We start from the raw sequence: 20,882 nt of genomic DNA, 5'->3' as shown, positions 1-20,882 counted from the left end.
ATAATCCTTTTGTTGAATTAATTATCAGCATTCATTTTATGACTAAATCTTTTCTACAACTGAGCAAGGTAATATAATTATATAATAATTTCTTGTATAACTGTTTGTTTTCAATGGTGTTAATAACTGCTTAATGTGTTTGCTTTGTTTCTCTTAATTTAACTCCAGAATCTACAATAAAATTTCTTCTCAACTTGGAAAAAAAAAGAATGTAGATCTCCATAAAATTAAGAGTGGGAATGGGAGAGGGAGGACTAAGAATTGTTGGAGTGTGGGAAGGAGGGAGGATAGGGTGAGAAGTATCATTATGTTCCTACATCTGTATATGAAATACATGAAACTTATATAACTTAAATAAATTTTTTTAAATTAAAAATAAAAAAATTTGAAAGCAGAAAATCTCCCAATAAAAGTACAAAGGAAAGCCAAAGCAAACTACTGGAATATTTATGGGAAAATGGTAGGATCAAGTCATTACTTATCAATAATAACCTTGAATGTAAATGGCCTAAATTCTCCAATTAAGACATACAGACTAGCTGAATAGATTTTAAAAAGACCAATCTATTTGCTGCCTACAAAAAAACAAACCTCACCAACAAAGATATGGGTAGACTGAAAGTGAAAGGATGGAAAAAGATATGGTAATGGAAATGGTAATGAAAAGCAAAAATGAGCAGGGGTAACCATCCTAATATCAGACAAAATAGACTTTAACATAAAAACTGTTAAAAGATACAAAGAAAGGCATTATGTAATGATTGAGTGATCAATTCAACATGAAGTTGTAACTACAGTAAATGTATATGTTCTCAATACCAAGGTGCTGGCTATTTAAAAGCAATGTTAATCTATCTAAATGGAGAACACAGACTCCAATGCAATAATAATGGCAGACTTCAACATCCTAGATTCAGTAATGGGCAAATCAGTTACACACACACACACACACAAAGGAAACAACAGGGCTAACCTACATTAGTGACCAAATGGATTTAATTGATATCTATAAAACATTTCATCCCACAGATGAAGAATACACATTCTTTTCATCAGTGCATGGCATTTGCTCTAGAACATAACATAGGCTAGCCCATAAAGCAAGTAACAACAAATTTAAAAAATTAAAATGATGCCATATACTTTTTTTGACCACAAAGGAATTAAGTTGGAAATTAACAATTAAAGAACTCCAGAAAACACAAAAAGCCCATGGAAACCAAACAACATGCTTCTGATTGAACAATGAGTCATAGAAGAAACAAAAGGGAAATCAAGAAATTGCTGGAAATGAGTGAAGATGACAATACAACATATCAAAATGCATGGGACACAGCAAAAGCAGTGCTACAATGGAAGTCTCTAGCAATCGGTGCCTACATTAAGAAATTGGAAAGGCATCAACAAATGAGCTAACAATGCATCTCAAGTACCTAGAAAAACAACAGCAAACTAAACCCCAAAATTAGTGGGAGGAAAGGAATAGACAAAATTAGAGAAGAAATAAAAAAAAATGAGGGGAAAAAAACTATACAAAAGATCAGTAAAATGAAGACCTGATTTTCTGAAAAAGCAAACAAAATTGATACACCGTTGGCCCAACTAACCAAAAAAAGAGGAGGGCAAAGACTAAAATCAATAAAATTAGAGGTGAAAAAAGAGATGTTAAAATGGATACCACAGAAATAAAAAGAATCATAATGAATTACTACAAACAGCTATGAGCCAACAATTTGGAAAACGTAGAAGAAATAGATTCCTGGATACACAGAATCTATCCAAACTTAGTCAAGAGGCCAATGAGGAGCCGGCACTATGGCATAATGGGAAAAGCCAGCATCCCATGTGGATGCTGGTTTGAGTCCTGGCTTGTCCACTTCCAATCCAGATCTCTACTATAGATTGGGAAAGCAGTAGAAGATGGCCTAAGTCCTTGGGCCCCTGCACTCACATGGGAGACCCAGAAGAAGCTCCTGTCTTTTGCCTTCAGATCAGCATAGCTCTGGCCATTGCAGCCATCTGGTTGTGAACCAGCAGATGGAAGACCTCTCTGTCTCTCTCTTCCTCTGCCTCTCTGTAACTCTGACTTTCAAATAAATAGTTTAAAAAAAGAAGCCACGAGAAATCTAAATAATCCAATAACCAAGACAGAGATTGAATTAGTAATAAAGACCACCAAACAAAGAAAAGGACAAGATGGTTTCACTGTTGAATTCTCCCAATTTTTTTTCTTTAAGGGAAAGGTTTATTGTCAGGTGGGGGAAACACAATGGGCAGCAGGGAGAGGGCAAGAAAGTAAGAGAGAGAGGAATCAGGAGAGAACAAGCACATGTGCTGGAAGCAGGTCCTGTTATACCTTTGCTGGGGGGCAGGGAAGTAGTAGCAATGAATCCCATTAGGGTGGGGGTGGAGCCTACACCTGTGGTTGGGCAATGGGGCTTAGGACCAAAGCTTACTGTGCAAGGTGGCAATGTGGACTAGAGCCTAAGATGGCATCTGGGGCATAGATGGTGACATAGACAAGACAGCACTATTTTACTAACATCCCCCCTGTTTTGTTTTTTATAAAGCAAGTGTTTTATGGGATTACATCAGTCCCAAAAGTCCAGGAGGGATGGAGGTACGACATTGCATGGGGCAATGTCTCAAGCCACTGTTTCCTAGGTAAGGAGCTGAGTATAACCCTGTAGCAGAGTTTGGCTGACCAGCTGGATGGTGAAGGCTTTGGTTTGTTCTATTACAACCTCTTCTAAACAATTAAACAGACATGGTAGTAGAAAAGACAGGGTGAGAATAGCAACCAATGATCCTAAGAGTAGCATTAACCAAGTAATGAGATGATTTTATGGAGGAGAGGAAATGATGGGGGTCTCTGGACCCTTGTGAAGACTGATGGATGTGGTTTGAAGCTGATCCCAACCAATACTGGGAGAAAGGCTGCTCATCTCTTGCAGGTAGAGGGGTTTGTCTATAGAGAAATTCTGAACAATCATACAAAGTTAAGTTGGGGAGGGGTGAGGACTATCAATTCACACAAGTCAGGAGTAGAGCCAGGGATGTAAGAGTAGAGGCTATGATTACAAAGGAATGAGGCCCCAAATGGGCTAAACAGGGTCTAGAATAAAAGATAAAATCATTATTAGAGGACATAAGAAAGCTGGTGTCTAAACCACAACTAAGTTTTCTGATTGAGAGGCTAGCCTCACGTTAACTCAAAACCAGAAAAAGATACAACAAAGAAAGAGAACTATAGACCATTATCACTGATGAACATAGATGGGAAAATTCTCAACAAAACACCATTTAATCCAACAACACATCATAAAGATCATTCGGCTGGCGCTGTGGCTCAATAGGCTAATCCTCCGCCTAGCGGCGCCGGCACACCGGGTTCTAGTCCCGGTCAGGGTGCCGGATTCTGTCCCGGTTGCCCCTCTTCCAGGCCAGCTCTCTGCTGTGGCCAGGGAGTGCAGTGGAGGATGGCCCAAGTGCTTGGGTCCTGCACCCCATGGGAGACCAGGAGAAACACCTGGCTCCTGCCTTCGGATCAGCGCAGCCATTGGAGGGTGAACCAAAGGCAAAGGAAGACCTTTCTCTCTGTCTCTCTCACTGTCCACTCTGCCTGTCAAAAAAGAAAAAAAAAAAAAAAAGCATAAAGATCATTCACCACAACCAAGTGGGATTTATCTCTAGTATGCATAGAAAGTTCAACATACACAAATTAATAAATGTGATAGATCACAATAACAAATTGAAGAACATAAACCATGTGCTTATCTCAATAGATGCATAGAATTTGATGAAATATAACATACCATAATGATAAAAACCTTAAGCATATTGGGTATAGTGGATATTCCTCAACATAATCAAGATGATATATGATAAATCCATAGCCAGAATCATACTGAATGTGGAAAAGTTGGAAGCATTCCCATTAAGAACCAAAACCAAAAAAAGATGTCCACTTTCACGATTGCTATTCGGTATCATTCTGGAAGTTGCAACCAAGACCATTAAGCAAGAAAAAGAAACCAAAGGGTTACAGATTGGAAAGGTAGAAGTCAAATTATCCCTGTTTGCACATCACATGATCCTACATGGGGAAACCAAAAGACTTCAGTAAGTGATTATCGGAGCTCATAAAAGAGTTTAGTAAAGTTGCAGGATATAAAATTAATACACAAAAAATCAATAGGTTTTATATACACAGACAATGCCATGGGGGAAAAGAACCTGTAAGATCAGTACCATTCATAATAGCTACAAAAAATTTAAATACTTTAGAATAAATTTGATCAAGGAGGTGAAAGACCTCTACAATGAAAAATACAAAACATTAAAGAAATAAATGGAGAAATACACAAAAGTGGAAAAATCTCCCGTGTTCATTGATTGAAAAATTAATATCATCAAAATGCCCATACTACCCAAAACAATTTACAGATTCAATGAGATCCCAATCAAAATACTAATGACATTCTTCTCAGATATAGAAGAAATGATGCTAGAATCTGTATGGAAACACAAGAAAACTTGCATATCTAAAGCAATCTTAAACAACAAAAACAAAGCCAGAAGCATCACAATACCACATTTTAAGACATATTTATTACATGGCAGTTTTAATCAAAACAGCCTGGTATGGCACAAAAATAGACATGCAGACCAAAGGAGCAATGTAAAAACCCCAAAAATCAATCTACATATTTTTGACCAACTAATCTTTGATGAAGGAACTGAAATAAATCACTGGAGAAAAGGGCAGTCTCTTCAACAAATGGTGTTGGGAAAATTGAATCTCCACATGCAGAGAAGTATGAAACAAAACCCTACCTTCTACCTGACACAGAAATGAACTGAAAATGGAGCAAGGGTCAAAATCAATGACCAGACACTCTCAAATTATTAGAGGAGGACATTGGGGAAACTCTGCAAGACACTGACAGGGGCAAAGACTTCTTGGAAAAGACCCATAGAGGGCCGGCGCCGCGGCTCACTAGGCTAATCCTCCACCTAGCGGCGCCAGCACACCGGGTTCTAGTCCCGGTTGGGGCGCCGGATTCTGTCCTGGTTGCCCCTCTTCCAGGCCAGCTCTCTGCTGTGGCCAGGGAGTGCAGTGGAGGATGGCCCAGGTGCTTGGGCCCTGCACCCCATGGGAGACCAGGAGAAGCGCCTGGCTCCTGGCTCCTGCCATCGGATCAGCGCGGTGTGCTGGCCGCAGCGCGCTGGCCGCGGCGGCCATTGGAGGGTGAACCAACGGCAAAGGAAGACCTTTCTCTCTGTCTCTCTCTCTCACTGTCCACTCTGCCTGTCAAAAAAAAAAAAGAAAAGAAAAAAGAAAAGACCCATAGAAGCACAGGCAATCAAAGTCAAAGTTGATAAATGGGATTACATCAAGCTGAGAAGCTTCTGCACTGCAAAAGAAATGCAAAGTGAAGAGGCAACAGAGTGGGAGAAACTATTTGCAAACTTTGTAACTGATAAAGAATTAATATGCAGAATCTATAAAGAGCTCAAGAAACTCAACAACAACAACAACAAAATCCCAGTTAATAAATGGGCAAAACTTGAACAGGCATTTTTTCACAGGAGGAAATTCAAATGGCCAACAGACACACGAAAAAGTGCTCAAGATCACCAGCCATCAGGGAAATGCAAATTAAAAACACAATGAGGTTCCACCTGACCCCATTTAGAATGGCTATCATACAGAAATCAAAAAAGTGAGGATGTGGGGAAGAAGGTACTCTAATACACTATGGTGAGAATGTAAACTAGTACAGTCCTTATGGAAGACAGTATGGAGATTCCTAAGCAATGTGAAAACAGATCTACCGTATGACCCAGCCATCCCACTCCTGAGAATTTACCCAAATGAAATGAAATCAGCAAATCAAAGAGTTATCTGTACCCCCATTTTTTGTTTTTTTTTATTTACGGTAAACAAATTTCATGTATTTCAAATGTGCAGGTTTAAGAACATAGTAATACTTCCCATACCACCCTCCCTTCTACCCATACTCCCACCCTTCCTCCCCCTTCCTCTCTTATTCCCTCTCAAATTTTTACAATGACCTACTTTCATTTTATTTATACTCATATGATTAACTCTACACTAAGAGTTCAACAAATAGGAATAAGAACAAAACACTATTTTGCAACAAAATGGATTCAACTGGAAACAATTATACTTAGTGAAATAAGCCAATCCCAAAAAGACAAATATCATGTTTTCTTTGACTTTGATAGCTAATAGAGGACCATAAAATATAATTATATGAGTGACATTGAGATTCTGAGATTTGAGTATTGTTTACAGCTCTTTTCTCTACTGTTGAGGAACAGTGGTTTTTTTTGTTTGTTTGTTTTTTTGTCCTTTTCTTACTATTTGTTGAATCCTTTACTTGGTGGAGGATTAAGCTTATTAAAAAACTTATTAAACTGAATGTACGTCGCTGTAAAAATTAAAATAAATAATAATAAAAGAGAAGAGAGGTGGGAAGGTCAAAAGTATCACTAAGCTCCTAAATCTGTATATATGAAATATATGCTGCAGAGTGACCATTGTACAGCGTCTGTCACTATGAGATGCTCATGTCCAGTGCAGGGAACAAGACACTCTCAAGCTGCAGTGTTGTCATTAACAGCTCCAGTACATTCATTTTTTAAGCAAAGTAAAATATTTTAAAGCACCTAAATAAATTGACTTTTTTGCTCTTTTTAAAAAATTTTTAGAAATCTTTTATTTAATAAATATAAATTTCATAGGTATAGCTTTTGGATTATAGCAGTTCTTCCCCCCATACCTGCCTTCCCACCCCCACTCCAGCCCCACCTCCTACTTCCTCTCCTATCCCATTCTTCATTAAGATTCATTTTTAATTATCTTTATATACAGAAGAAATTGATTTGATAATTAGTTATTAAAATGAACATTTTGCTCTCTCTTGCCTTTTTTCTCCAGCCTGTCAGATCCCCACCCCTGACAATACAACCTTTCCTTTAAAAAAAATAAACATTTCACAATGAAAATAATACATGAAATTTGTTCACCTTATATAAATTTTAAAAATGACTAAAAAAAGAGAGCCTTATGAATATATAATTCACTCATATATTTTTACCTTATTTCATGGGCATTTTACTATTTAAACCTTTAATTTATCTAAAAATTTATTGTGGTATAAAATATTATATAGCAAATCGATTCTATTTTCCCAAGTGATTAACCTTGTATTCTGTTTATTGTCTAACTGCATTACAGAAATATATATTGTTTTTTCAATACAGTATTAAAAGGTAGCTATAAAATGTTATTTTCTTACTAATAAGACTAAGGAGATTAAAGCAACATAGGACTTCAGATATCTATTCAGTTGCTTTATTGATGAAGACATACAAACAAGGCTAAGTTGAGTGACTCAAAGTTGAGTTTCTGTTTCATGATGAAGTCAGAAGTTGTAATTAGCAACTTTCATTTTTTTAATTTAGTAAGAACAAGATATCCAATTAATCTTTTGCTAAATCTAAGATAAGTGAGCTGGTATGCCTAAAGATCAGATAAAAGTGAATCAATCATTAGAAAAAAATACTTTGAACAACTTTTATAGGATATCTGAGAGCTGTCTCTACTAAATTAGTCCCATATTATTTATAAAATTTTAAAAAGAACAGAGTTTCTAAGGGTTTTTTTCCTGTCAAATATATTCTCTTGCCATGTTTCATCCAACAGAGCACAGTAACACTTTAAGCTTTAAGATGTCCAGACCTTTGTAGCAAACTAAGAGTGCTAAAGAAACCCACAGAAACCAAACTTAGTCAAGTCTGTGATTTCTAACATTGTAATTAGACTAAAACCTCTCTAATATTTGGATTGTGCTTAATGTTGATGAAATATAAAGCAGTGTCTCATAAGAGAGAGTCATTGCAAAGCTTATCACAAAGTCTAAAATGTCTTGAATAATCTCTTTTTACAAAATCAAGTATTTGAGAAAAAGTTACAGGATTAATTTTAGTTTTCTAGCAACAAGATTGAGGAATCTGGCTAACATAACACCTGGCTAGTAGTATCTTATACAGCCTTACCTAATTGCCCTTTAAAATATTCACAAAAACACAGGAAAAGACAGAAACACAAAGCAATGCTAGACTGGATAGATATAACTTAGTTATAAAATCTGTACCCAGGACCAGCGCTGTGATGTCAGGGATAAAGCCACCACCTGTGGTAATGGCATCCCTTATGGGCGTCAGTTCAAGTCCCTTTTGCTTCACTTCTCATCCAGTTCCCTGCTAATGCACCTGGGAAAGCAGCAGAAGATTCCCCAAGTACTTGGGCTCCTGCACTCATGTGGGAGACCTAGGAGAAGTTCCTGGCTCCTTTACATCAGCCCAGCTCCAGCTGTTGTAGCCATCTGGGGAGTGAACCAGCAGATGGAAGATGTCTCTGTCTCTGTCTCTGTCTCTCTCTCTCTCTCTCTCTCTCTCTCTCCCTCCCTCCCTTCCTCCCTCCCTCTTTCTCTGTAACTCTGCCTTTCAAAAAAATAAATAAATCTTTTTAAAAATTCTGTGCCCAATATCCATAACCATAATGGAAAACATGCTGAAGTTAGGGCCTCTATATACTTTTCCCCATTACCAAATAAAAGATGAGGACAGTCATTCCTCCTTTTGGAAAAGCAGATGGAGAATTCATTGTCCCTACATTGCTTGTATCTGGTCATAGATCCAAGTTTCACAAAATGAAGAACACAGGGAGCTTTTACTGTGAGACTGATATTCTCTGTAAGCAGTCACTTGAGAACTGTATTGCCCCTCATGTTTCAACACCTGTTCCAAACAGAACAAAAATCAGAGTTGACCATCTAATCAGTTGATCACCCAAGAATCCATCAATCTTCTTTATGGTCTTTCATCCCCTTCATGTTCTCACTTATCCCTTTCAACCTAAATAACATTGTCAATCTCTATAACCACCCCCTCTGTCCTTTTATTTTATGTTATTTTGTGGAAAACCCTCAACCATGACTACATGTGCTGCATCTGTGTTATGTACCTGGACACTGATGGAGAAAAATCACTTACACTGACTAGACTGGACTTTCTCTCGCAAACTGCATCTAGATGGACATTTGTGGTATACATTAATAATGCTTCCTGTCCACAGTTCATTCTCACTCCTGCTTTCCTAGCCAGCTACATCATGTCTTCTTTCCTGGCCTCAAATCATACCACATTTCCCCATGATTATCCTTGGTTAAACGAAAATACAGAAAGAACCAGAAGAGAACTTCCAGTAGCTGCACCCACCACATTTGTCCATCAACTGGCATCATGCCATACACTTTGCCCGTCTCAGATGAATTGTTTAATTCTAATCAATAGTCAATCGCTATCCCTTTGGACTAAATTCAATTCTGCCATGAGATATTGCTTCACCAATTCTCCCCTGTCCTTCCTGCATCTGTTTTTCTCTATTTGATTATTTCTTTCAGCATACATACTGATTATTCAGTCTCCCATCTTCATATATTTCTCCCTCCCTAAGAGGATATCATGTTTCTCCTCACATTCTTCTCTAGCTGCATCTGTTTCTCTTGTCCCCTTGACACTAAAACTCCCTAGAATGTTGTCTGTACTTGATGTTTCTGAGTTCTCTTCTCTCATTTCTTCATAGAACACTCTAATCAGTTCACCACCCCAAGCATTCCACCAAAATTTATCTTTGGCCTCCATTCTGTTAAATCCAAAGTAGAATTCTATTTCCTCTTCTTCCTTGAACTAGAAGCAGCACTGTACACAGCTTCTCCCTCCTGCCTCTTCAAACTCTTTCTCCACGTGCCCTAAAAAGCATCACAGTTTCTAGTCCTTCCATTGTGTCCCAAGACTGAAAACATAATTAGGAATGGCATTATAAGATTATCACTATTATTTTCTATTGTCTTGGAAGCTCTAAGCAAGGCAATAAAATACAATAAAGAAATGATATGAAATGGATATATGTAAGTGAAGAAAAAATGTACGAAGTATTAACTATCGAAAAAAAATCAAAGGAATCAGAAAAAAAATATTAAAACTGTTAAGAGGAGTCAGCATTTCAGTACAGCAAGTTAAGCCATATATTGGAGTATTGGTTCAAGTCCAAGTTACTCTACTTCTGAACCAGTGCCCTGCTAATGCGCCTGAGAAGCAGTGGATGATAACTCAAGGGCTTGAGTTCCTGCTACCCACTTGGCAGGAACTGAATGGAGTTTCTGCCTCCTTGCTTCAACCTGGCCCAGCTATTACAGCCATTTGAAAAGTAAACCAGCAGATGGAAGGCATTCCCTCTCTCTCTCTCTCTCTGTCTTTCTCTCTCAATATATATAATATATATGTATACATGTGTGTATATATATATATATATTATGTCATTCTGCCCTTCAAATAAATAAATACATAATAAATTTTTAAACCTAGTAAGAGTTCAGTAAGGCCAAATACAAAATAAATGGATAAAAAACTAACAGCTTTTCTATATTCCAGCAGTAATTATTTTTAAGTTCATTAAAAAAAGATGTTCATAATAGCAACAAAATTGTTTAAGTTTCTCAGAAGTAACTTTAGTGAAAAATGAACAGTTCTTTTTTTTTTTTTGGACAGGCAGAGTGGACAGTGAGAGAGATAGACAGAGAGAAAGGTCTTCCTTTGCCATTGGTTCACCCTCCAATGGCCAACACGGCCGGTGCGCTGCGGCCGGCACACCGCGCTGATCCGATGGCAGGAACCAGGTACCTATCCTGGTCTCCCAAGGGGTGCAGGGCCCAAGCACTTGGGCCATCCTCCACTGCACTCCCAGGCCACAGCAGAGAGCTGGCCTGGAAGAGGGGCAACCGGGACAGAATCCGGTGCCCCAACCGGGACTAGAACCTGGTGTGCCAGCGCCGCAAGGCGGAGGATTAGCCTAGTGAGCTGCAGCGCCGGCTGAACAGTTCTTAAATGAAGAGAACAAGAAAATATTACTGAAGGACATGACGGATGGTACAGCAAAACCAAAAGATGTCATTCCTGAAATTTATAAACGGAAATGAAAAGCTTACAGCAAGGCTGGAGACTGTATCCGACTCTCTCCCTTACTGAGAGAAATCATGGTCCCGGATTAAAGCTCTCAGTATTATAGAGATGTCAATGTAGACAGATTAATCTACATATTTTAAAAAATGCTAATCAACATCACAATATGGCATTTTCTACAAAGTGTCAATGATGGTTTTAAGTGCTGTGTGTTATGCAAACCTGGCATTATATAACATTGAATACCAGAATGTGACAGCTATTCTCATTTTGCTCATACTAGAGTACTTCAGAAAGTTAGCAGAAAAATAGAATTAAAAAATAAGGTTGAGTGCAAAAATAACTGAAATCATGCACAGTTTTTCATAATATGCATTGTCAAGAATTTTTGAAGTCCCCTTGTATGCATAAATTTCATGTTTTGCACCAAAAATAAACTCATCTTTTAATTTCATTCTTTCACAAACCTTTTATTTCATATTTTTTGAAAATTTCTTTGTTTATTTCTTTCTTTGAAAGACAGTTACAGAGAGAGGGGGATTTTCCACTTACAGAGAGAGAGAGAGAGAGAGATCTTCCATCCACTGGTTCACTCCCCAAAGGGCCAGGAGCTCCATTGAGGTCTCCCACATAGATTTCAGTTTGGGCCATCCTCTGCTGCTTTCCCAGGCATATTAGCAGAGAGCTGAATCAGAAGTGGAACAGCCAGGACTCAAACTAGTCCTCATATGGGATGCCATACGAGGATTTCTTTTATACTGATTTTGATAAATGCAGAATATGCCCCAGAGGTAGAGTCTTCAACAAGCCATAGGATTTAGCTAGAATTTTCTAACAATTCATTTCTATTGTTTTCCCTTTTAAGTAAGGTTATCAAGTATTTATGATTAGTGGTACTATTCTTTTTTAAAAATATATTTATTTTATTTATTTGAGAGTCAGAGTTAGAGAAGGAGACACAGAGAGATATGTCTTCTGCCCGCTGGTTCACTCCTCAAATGGCCTTAATGGCCAAAGCTGGGCCGATCTGAAGCCAGGAGCCAGGCACTTCTTCTGGGTCTCCCACACAGGTGCAGGGGCACAAGCACTTGGGCCATCTTCCTCTGCTTTCCCAGGCCATAAACAGAGAGCCGAATCAGAAGAGGAGCAGCAGAGACATGAAACAAGGCCCATGCAGGATGCCGGTGCTGCAAGTGTAGGCTTATCCTACAACACCACAGTGCCAGGCCCCGTATTTAGGTAAATTTAGAGGCAAGAGCAGCCTTCCACTTACATGACTGCCAAATTTTTGTCATTTCATGGGAAAAAAGAAAGACCTTCCCTGACCTCACCTGCCAAACACTATTCACAGATGTCTTCAATGAAGGATGTAGATGCTGGAAATTCCACTACTACTCCTCCAGGCTGCCAGCCCCACTAGTTTTTCCATCTATGAAAATCATGCTAACTTTCTTTACATTCGTGATGAAATAATATAATCTTTAAGATAGTTATTATGTAAATATTTAAAATAGTACATCAAGATATTACTTGAATGGTTAGCTATGGAAAAAAATTCTAATGATTGATGGTAGTTTCCTTTAAGAGACAACTATTGGGCCGGCGCCGCGGCTCACTAGGCTAATCCTCCGCCTTGCGGCGCTGGCACACTGGATTCTAGTCCCGGTTGGGGCACCGGATTCTGTCCCGGTTGCCCCTCTTCCAGGCCAGCTCTCTGCTGTGGCCAGGGAGTGCAGTGGAGGATGGCCCAAGTGCTTGGGCCCTGCACCCCATGGGAGACCAGGAGAAGTACCTGGCTCCTTGCTTCGGATCAGCACGGTGTGCCGGCCGCGGCGCGCCGGCCATGGCAGCCATTGAACCAATGGCAAAGGAAGACCTTTCTCTCTGTCTCTCTCTCTCACTGTCCACTCTGCCTGTGGGGGAAAAAAAAAACACAAGAGACAACTATTAAGGGCTGGCGCTGTGGCACAGCAGGTTAACACCCTGGCCTGAAGCGCTGGCATCCCATATGGGCACAGGTTCTAGTCCCGGCTGCTCCTCTTCCGATCCAGTCTCTGCTATGGCCTGGGAAAGCAGTAGAATATGGCCCAAGTCCTTGGGCCCGGCACCCGTGTGGGAGACCCAGAAGAAGCTCCTGGATCCTGGCTTTGGATCAGCACAGCTCTGGCCATTGCAGCCATCTGGGGAGTGAACCATTGGATGGAAGACTTCTCTCTCTCTGCCTCTCCTCTCTCTGTGTAACTCTGACTTTCAAATAAATAAATAAATCTTAAAATAAAAGAGAGACAACTATCATTTAAAAACCCCTACAGATACACTCCTATAGTTTTAGTATTTTAAAATAATTCCATCATTATAAGAACAATTTTAGCCTTATTCAAAATGACAACCCCTCAAATGCCTCTGCATGGTGATTTCACTCTCACTCATTAACTGCATTGACTTCTCATTGCAACTCATACCAACTATTTGTTTTCCTTCCCCTAATGCTGAGTATAGGTTATTCAATAAATGTTGACTACAAAACATGTTTATTCAAGCTTTCTTCAACTGATTTAATGATTTGATTTCTATCCATAGATATGTCCTATAGGTTATTTTATAGACATTGCTGGGCCTATAATTTGTCTGCCATTTCACATTTACCAAAACACTTTTAAGTTCAACTGTACTGCCATATCTAATATATGTTTAGTCTGTTTAAGATGCCCTTGGCACACACACACATATATACACATAAACCAATGGAACGGAATACACAACCCAGAAATAGCTGTAGACAACTTTTTTTTTTTTTTTTTTATCTTTTATTTAATGAATATAAATTTCCAAAGTACGACTCATGGGTTACAATGGCTTCCCCCCCGATACTGTCCCTCCCACCAACAACCCTCCCCTTTCCCACTCCCTCTCCCCTTCCATTCACATCAAGATTCATTTTTGATTATCTTAATATTCAGAAGATCAGCTTAGTATACCTTAAGTAAGTATTTCAACAGTTTGCTCCCACACAGAAACATAAAGTGAAAAATAATAGATGATTTTTTTAAAATGATGATGAAATCAGATCAGACCTATTGTCATGTTTAATCCCAGTGAGAGTCAAGTTGGGAATTGAAAATTTCTTTCTTTTTTTTTTTTTTTTTTTTTTTTTTTTACAGAAGATCAGTTTAGTGTACATTAAGTAAAGATTTCAGTCGTTTGCACCCCCATAGAAACACAAAGTGAAATATACTGTTTGAGTACTCGTTATAGCATTAAGCCTCAGTGTACAGCACGTTAAGGACCGAGATCCTACATGAGGAGTAAGTGCACAGTGACTCCTGTTGTTGACTTTACCAATTGACACTCCTGTTTATGGCATCAGTAATCTCCCTATGCACCAGTTATGAGTTTCCAAGGCTATGGAAGCCCCTTGAGTTCTCCGACTCTTATCTTGTTTAGACACGGTCATAGTCAAAGTGGAGGTTCTCTCCTCCCTTCAGAGAAAGGCACCTCCCTCTTTGAAGACCTGTTCTTTCCACTGGGATCTCACTCACAGAGATCTTTTTGCCAGAGTTAGACAACTTATTTTTAACAAAGGAGCAAAAAATATACAATAGGGAAAGGACAGTCTTTTCAATAAATGGTTCTGAGAACACTGATATCCATATGCAAGAGAATAAAACTAACCTCCTCCCCAACCCCCATCCTTTGTTTCTCACCACATAGAAATATCAGCTCAAACATCTAAAATATAGGAGAAATGTTTCAGGACACCTGCCTGGGCAAGATTTTTTTGTATATCATCCAAAATACACATGCAAAAAAAGTAAATATTGGGGCCGGCACTGTGGCACAGCAGGTTAATGCCCTGGCCTGAAGCGCATGCACCCCATATGGGTGCGAGTTCGAGACCCGGCTGCTACATTTCCAATCCAGCTCTCTGCTTTGGCCTGGAAAAGCAGTAGAAGATGGCCCAAGTCCTTGGGCCGCTGCACCCGCGTTGGGGACCTGAAAGAAGCTCCTGGCTCCTGGCTCCTGGCTTTGGATCGGCACAGCTCCGGCCATTGCAGCCAATTGGGGAGTGAACCATTGATGGAAGACCTCTCTCTCTCTCTGCCTCTCCTCTCTATGAGTTACCCTTTCAAATAAACAAATAAATATTTTAAAAAAGCAAATATTGACAAATACAATCATATAAAACTAAAAATCTTCTGCACAACAAAAGAAACCATCAACAAATTGAAGAGAATCTACATAATGGGAGAAAATATTTGAAAACTATGTATCTGACAAAGGGGTTAAAATCCAGAATCGGCAGGATATATAAAGAATAAAATTTATTAGCAAAAAAATTAAATGTGTTAAATATATGAATATACAATTCTCATAAGAAGGCACACAAATAGTCAACAGACATATGAAAAATGTTCAACATCGTTAATTTCTAGGAAAACACAATTCAAAACTATGACAAGATACTACTTCAACCCAGTTAGAGCAGCTGTTATTAAAACAAAAACAGATGCTTGTAAAGCCATGGAGAAAAAGAAATCTCCATACATTCTATTTCTGGAAATATAAATTAGTATAGTCCTTATGGAGCACAGTGGGGAGATTACTCAAAAAAAAAAAAAAAACTAAAAATAGAGGATGGGCGTTGTGTTGTCCCAGGCTAAGCCACCACTTGGGATGCCTTCATCCCACATTGGAGTGCCTGTGATTGAGTCTCCCCTCCACTTCCTATCTGGCTTCCTAGTAACGTGCATCCTGGAAGGCAGCGGGTGATAGCTCAAGTACTTAGGTCCCTTGCCACCCACATAAGAGACCCAGATGGCGTACCTGGCTCCTGGTTTCAACCTGGCCCAACTCCAACTGCTGTGGGCCTTTGGGGACTGAATCAGTAGAAAAAAAGGTGTCTCTCTCTCTCTCTCTCTCAACTTGCCTTTCAAATCAATACATAAACTTTTCAAAAAAAGTTTAAAAACTAAAAATAAAACTACTATTCATTCTACCAACACACTACTGGATATATACACAACTAAAGGAAATAAAATCTACATGTCAAAAACATACTTGCACTCCTATGTTTATTACACCACTATCACAATAGCCAGAATATGTAATAAACCTAAATTTCCATCAACACACAAATAGAAAATGCGGTATATACACATAATGAAATAGCACCTGATCAAAAAAAAAAAATCATGAAAACCTGTCACTTGCAAAAATATAGATGGATCCTGGAGGATACTATGCTAAGTAAAATAAATTAGACACAGAAAGACAAACACCACATGATCCCACTCACAAATGAAAGCTTAAAAAGTTGACCTCATAGAAGTTAAGAGTGAAACAATGGTTAGTGAAGACTGGGGGAATATGGGGAAGGGAAGATGGGGAAAGGAGAGGGTACAAGTACAATGTTACAACTAGATAGGAAAAATAAGTTCTGGCTTTCTATGGCATAGCATGATGAATATAGTCAGCAGTGATGCCTTATATATTGTATATATCTCAAAACAGAAGGAAGTATTTGGAAAGTACTTGCTACAAAAAAAGATAATGCTAATTACCCTAGGTTGGTCATTACTCAATATATAGATAAGTCAAAACATCACATTGTACCTCCTAAGTCCAAATATTAGGTCAAATTTTTTTAACTAAAAAATTTATTTTTATTTATTTGAAAGGCAAAGTGACAGAGATAGAGACCATGAGAAAGCTCTTCTCTCTGCTAGTTCACTCTCTAAATGCCCATAATAGCCAGGACTGGAATAGGCTGAGCCAGGAACCTGGGTCTCTATCAGTCTCCCACACGGGTGGCAGGAATCCAAGTACTTGAGTCATCATCTCCTGTCTCCTGCATTAGTAGGAAGCTGGATCAGAAGTGGAGTTGCTGGGATTTGAATCAGGTATTCCAATATGGATTCAGGGTGTCCAAAGTGGCAGCTTAACCCAGTATACCACAATGCATGACCTAATTTTTTACATTTTAAAAACATATTTTTGTTATCCAATATCTTCTCTCCCCCGCATAGCTCTTCAAATAAAAATATATCATTTCACAAACACAAAGCATAAAAAACTATTTTGGTTATGGTCTTGCTCTGTATACCTACTGAAATGCTGTATTAGTTTACTTAAATAGAAATAAAAATGCATGCCTATGCAGTTACTGTCCATGGTTCTTCCATTAAATATGCACACTAGTGACTGCAAAATCACGTTATTGTGATTTTCTAATTGTCCTGGGTTTGGAATTTGTTTCCAAAGAAATTCCATATTCTTTATTCTATTACTATACATTTTGGTATTATTAGCCAAATAAAATGCAAAAAATCCATTTGTAGAAATTTCTGATCTTTTTCCCAGAATCTACTTTATGAAATCCCAGGTTGAAAGCATTTAGTCCAACAAACCACACTCTGTGAATTTATAACCGCATTACTGTCAAATGGCCTTTGTTTCCTTTTGAAGTTTCCATAAAGATTAAAGTTTAAAACTATATAGGAATCTAAGAACTCTTTACATAATTTCAAGTATAAAGTACCCTAAAACTTACTTTTAATCAAGTTATTATTTTTCAACAGCATTTCTATTGTTACTCAAGTTTACATTTAATATTTTACATTTTTACTGTTTGCAGTGTTTTGTCCCCTCCAAAATCCATGTTGAAATCAGATCCCATTGTCAAGTATTGGGAGGACAGAAACTTAACCCATCCAGAGGTGGAGATTTTGAGAGGTGTCTTAGTCAGCTTTATGTCCCTATAACAAAATGTCTAAGACAAGCTACTTACTATGAAGGAAGAAGGTTTATTTCTGATCCTGGGTTTTAGAGGTTCCAAGCCTAAGCTCAGGCAGGCCCCATTGGTTCAGCTATCTGGTGAGGCCAGGGGACAGCAATGGCCGAGTGTGAGGAGGAAGGAACAATGAAGAACCAGGAAGCAGAGAAGGGCTGAGTCTAACGTGGCTTTTATAACCAACCCTCTCACAAGTGCCACCTTCTAACAGCATTCTTAAAATGACCTAAGGACTTCCTACTGGTCCCACCTCTTGAACATAATAATTGCATTAAGTTCCCACTATCTCAGTATCATTAAGTTATAACCTTGGGGTTTAAATTCCACCATAAGTTTGGGAGCCATATCCTATTTTAACCATAGCAGGAGGTGATTAGGATCCAATAAGGTCATCAGGACAGAACCCCCTGTATTAATACTGGTGCCTTATAAGAAGAGAGAAAGAGCCCAAAGCACAGACACACGTGTGCTCCCTGTCTCTTGCCAAGTGATGCCCTAGGCCACCACAGGACTCTGCCAGCAAGAACACCATCACTCTGTGCAATCCCACGACCTTGGACCAGAAACATGAGCCAAAATAAAGCTTTTTCTCTATAACTTATCCAGTCTGTGGTATTGTGATACTAGCAACAGAAAACAGACTGACACATTCTTGGACAAAAATGAGATATTGGTAGAATTATTGACCTCAAGGTTAACAATTATAGCTCTCAAAGCCTACAGTCCACCCAAGAAAGATAAACTTCGCAGAGAAACAGATTACTAAAGCCATCACATAACTTCATTTCAGTGTGACACATCAGGTTTCAATTTTATCCTATATATCTCCTTAGATAATCTGTGTGTGCCAATCTTTTCAATCACTTTGCAAATAAATAGGACTGTTCTTTTGATAATTCTTCAGATCCTCTTTAAGTTTATTTAAGATATAAGGACACAAAACAGCCTTTCTTTTTCTAGCTAAACAAGGCATATTCCTTTGGTAGTGTTTTCTAATAGTTTATCAGCTCTTTGCCTTGATTGTAACAATAAGCACTTTTTGAGGGAATTAATCAAGATCAAATTCCTCCCATCACACTTCATAGACTGGATCTGGACTGTCTGGAATCCTCATTTTCTAATACTAGTTGCAGTCACCACTTACTGAGTGCTTGCTATTTGTTTGCTATTCTTGTCAGCACAGAATCATAGACTATTTTTTATAAATATTACAAGGACTCCATGACATAAATGTTATTATTGTCTCTGGTTATGGATAAGGAAACTGAGGGTTTTAAATGTTAAATTTTTCCCAAAGGTTCATACCTCATGTAAAATTCAAGCTGAAGACTCCAGGCCAACCCCTTAAACACCATGCTCCTCCACTGTCAAGCTAATCAATAGAGTCTTGGGTTTGATTTATATTTGGTCTTATAGGAGATGAGAGAAAACTTTATTCTAAGGTCACATGTTGCAAAATTTATATTAATCAATCAGTAAAATACAAGTCTATATTTTTATTTGAAAAGAGATCATTGCTTTGATTAAAAGTTCACTACTTAATATTGGAAATCACTAAAATATATGTTACTAACATTGGGTCAGTATCTTCAATTTACAAAACAAATGTTATTTATATATTTGAGAGAGGGAGAGAGAGAGGAAGGGAGGGAGAGGAAGTGGGGAGGGGGGAGAGAGAGAGAGAGAGAGAGAGAGAGACTGACTTCCATCCACTGGTTCACTTCCCAAATGCCCACAATGGCTGGAAGGAGGCCTGGCCAAATCTGGAAGCCAGGAACACAATCCAGGTCTTCCACCTGGGTACAGGATTCCAATTACATGAACCATCACTGCTGCCTCCAAGGGTCTGCAGTATCAGGAAGCTAGAGTCAGGAGATGAAGCCAGGTAGCAAACCCAGGCACTCTAGTGTGGGATATGGGCATCTTAACCAGTACCTTAACCACTATGCCAAACTTCCACCCCAGTATCTTCCCCATTTATCCTGTTAATTTATTCTTCCATTGCTTGCTGATTCATTTGCAATTTTGTGCTTCATTGTGATCCTACATTCTTTTCTTTTTGTACTCATAAGTCTACATCAAGCATTCATAGTACAGTAATTCAGAATTTCATTCCAAATAGAGACCGATTTCCACATGCATTATGATCATGTGTCTACTTTGCTCTAGAGACATACATCTATATTAGCTGCATAAAAGTTCTTTTTAAGGATTAAAAAAATTGGTTTTTGTATCCTCTCCAATTTAAAAGCCTTCAGGAACCATTTTACATTGGCAGAGTATCCACTGTTTTGAACAGCTTTTCAACATAACATACTAGAGTATATGATTATTTTCTTCTTGGTGAAAGGGCGCCCAGAGTTTGAGGCAGAATGGGCCCTTAAACTCTGTGCTATTAAATCACAACTTCCCATCTGTTCCTTTATCCACCCAAAATGTGTTCACCCAAAGGTTTAAATTAACAGATAGCCAGATAGTCATCAGTGAGGTCAAATTTCCCACTTATCTATCGTCTTTGAATATGGCACATCATCACTGCTTTATTGCACTACTGGTCACATAAAAATATAAGTGGTTAAAATACAATTGGATCAAATTTAACTGGAAAAAAAATGCATGGCAAAAGATTATGCTAGAGGGCTGATATTGTAGTGTAGTGGATTAAAGCCACCACCTGCAACACTGGCATCCCATATGGGTGTTGGTTCGAGTCCCAGCTGCCCCATTTCTGATCCATCTCCCAGCTTAGGTGCTTGGGAAAATAACAGAAGATGGCACAAGTGCTTGAGCCCCTGCACCCACTTGGGAAACCTACAAGAAGTTCCTGGCCATTGTGGCCATTTGGAGAGTGAATCAGCAGATGGAAGATCTCTTTCCCTTTCTCTCTCTCTCTCTCTCTCTCTCTTTCTCTCTCTCTGTCTCTTCCTCCCTCCCTCCCTCTTACTGTTTTGAAATTTTCATTATTGAGATCTTCACCTCCTTGGTTAAATGCATTCCGAGGTATTTAATCTTTTTCTGTAGCTACTGTGAATGGGAT

Source organism: Oryctolagus cuniculus, chromosome 4, assembly GCF_964237555.1.
Source record: "Oryctolagus cuniculus chromosome 4, mOryCun1.1, whole genome shotgun sequence".
NCBI classification, from domain to species: domain Eukaryota; kingdom Metazoa; phylum Chordata; class Mammalia; order Lagomorpha; family Leporidae; genus Oryctolagus; species Oryctolagus cuniculus.
Note: the sequence above shows the minus strand (reverse complement) of the source record.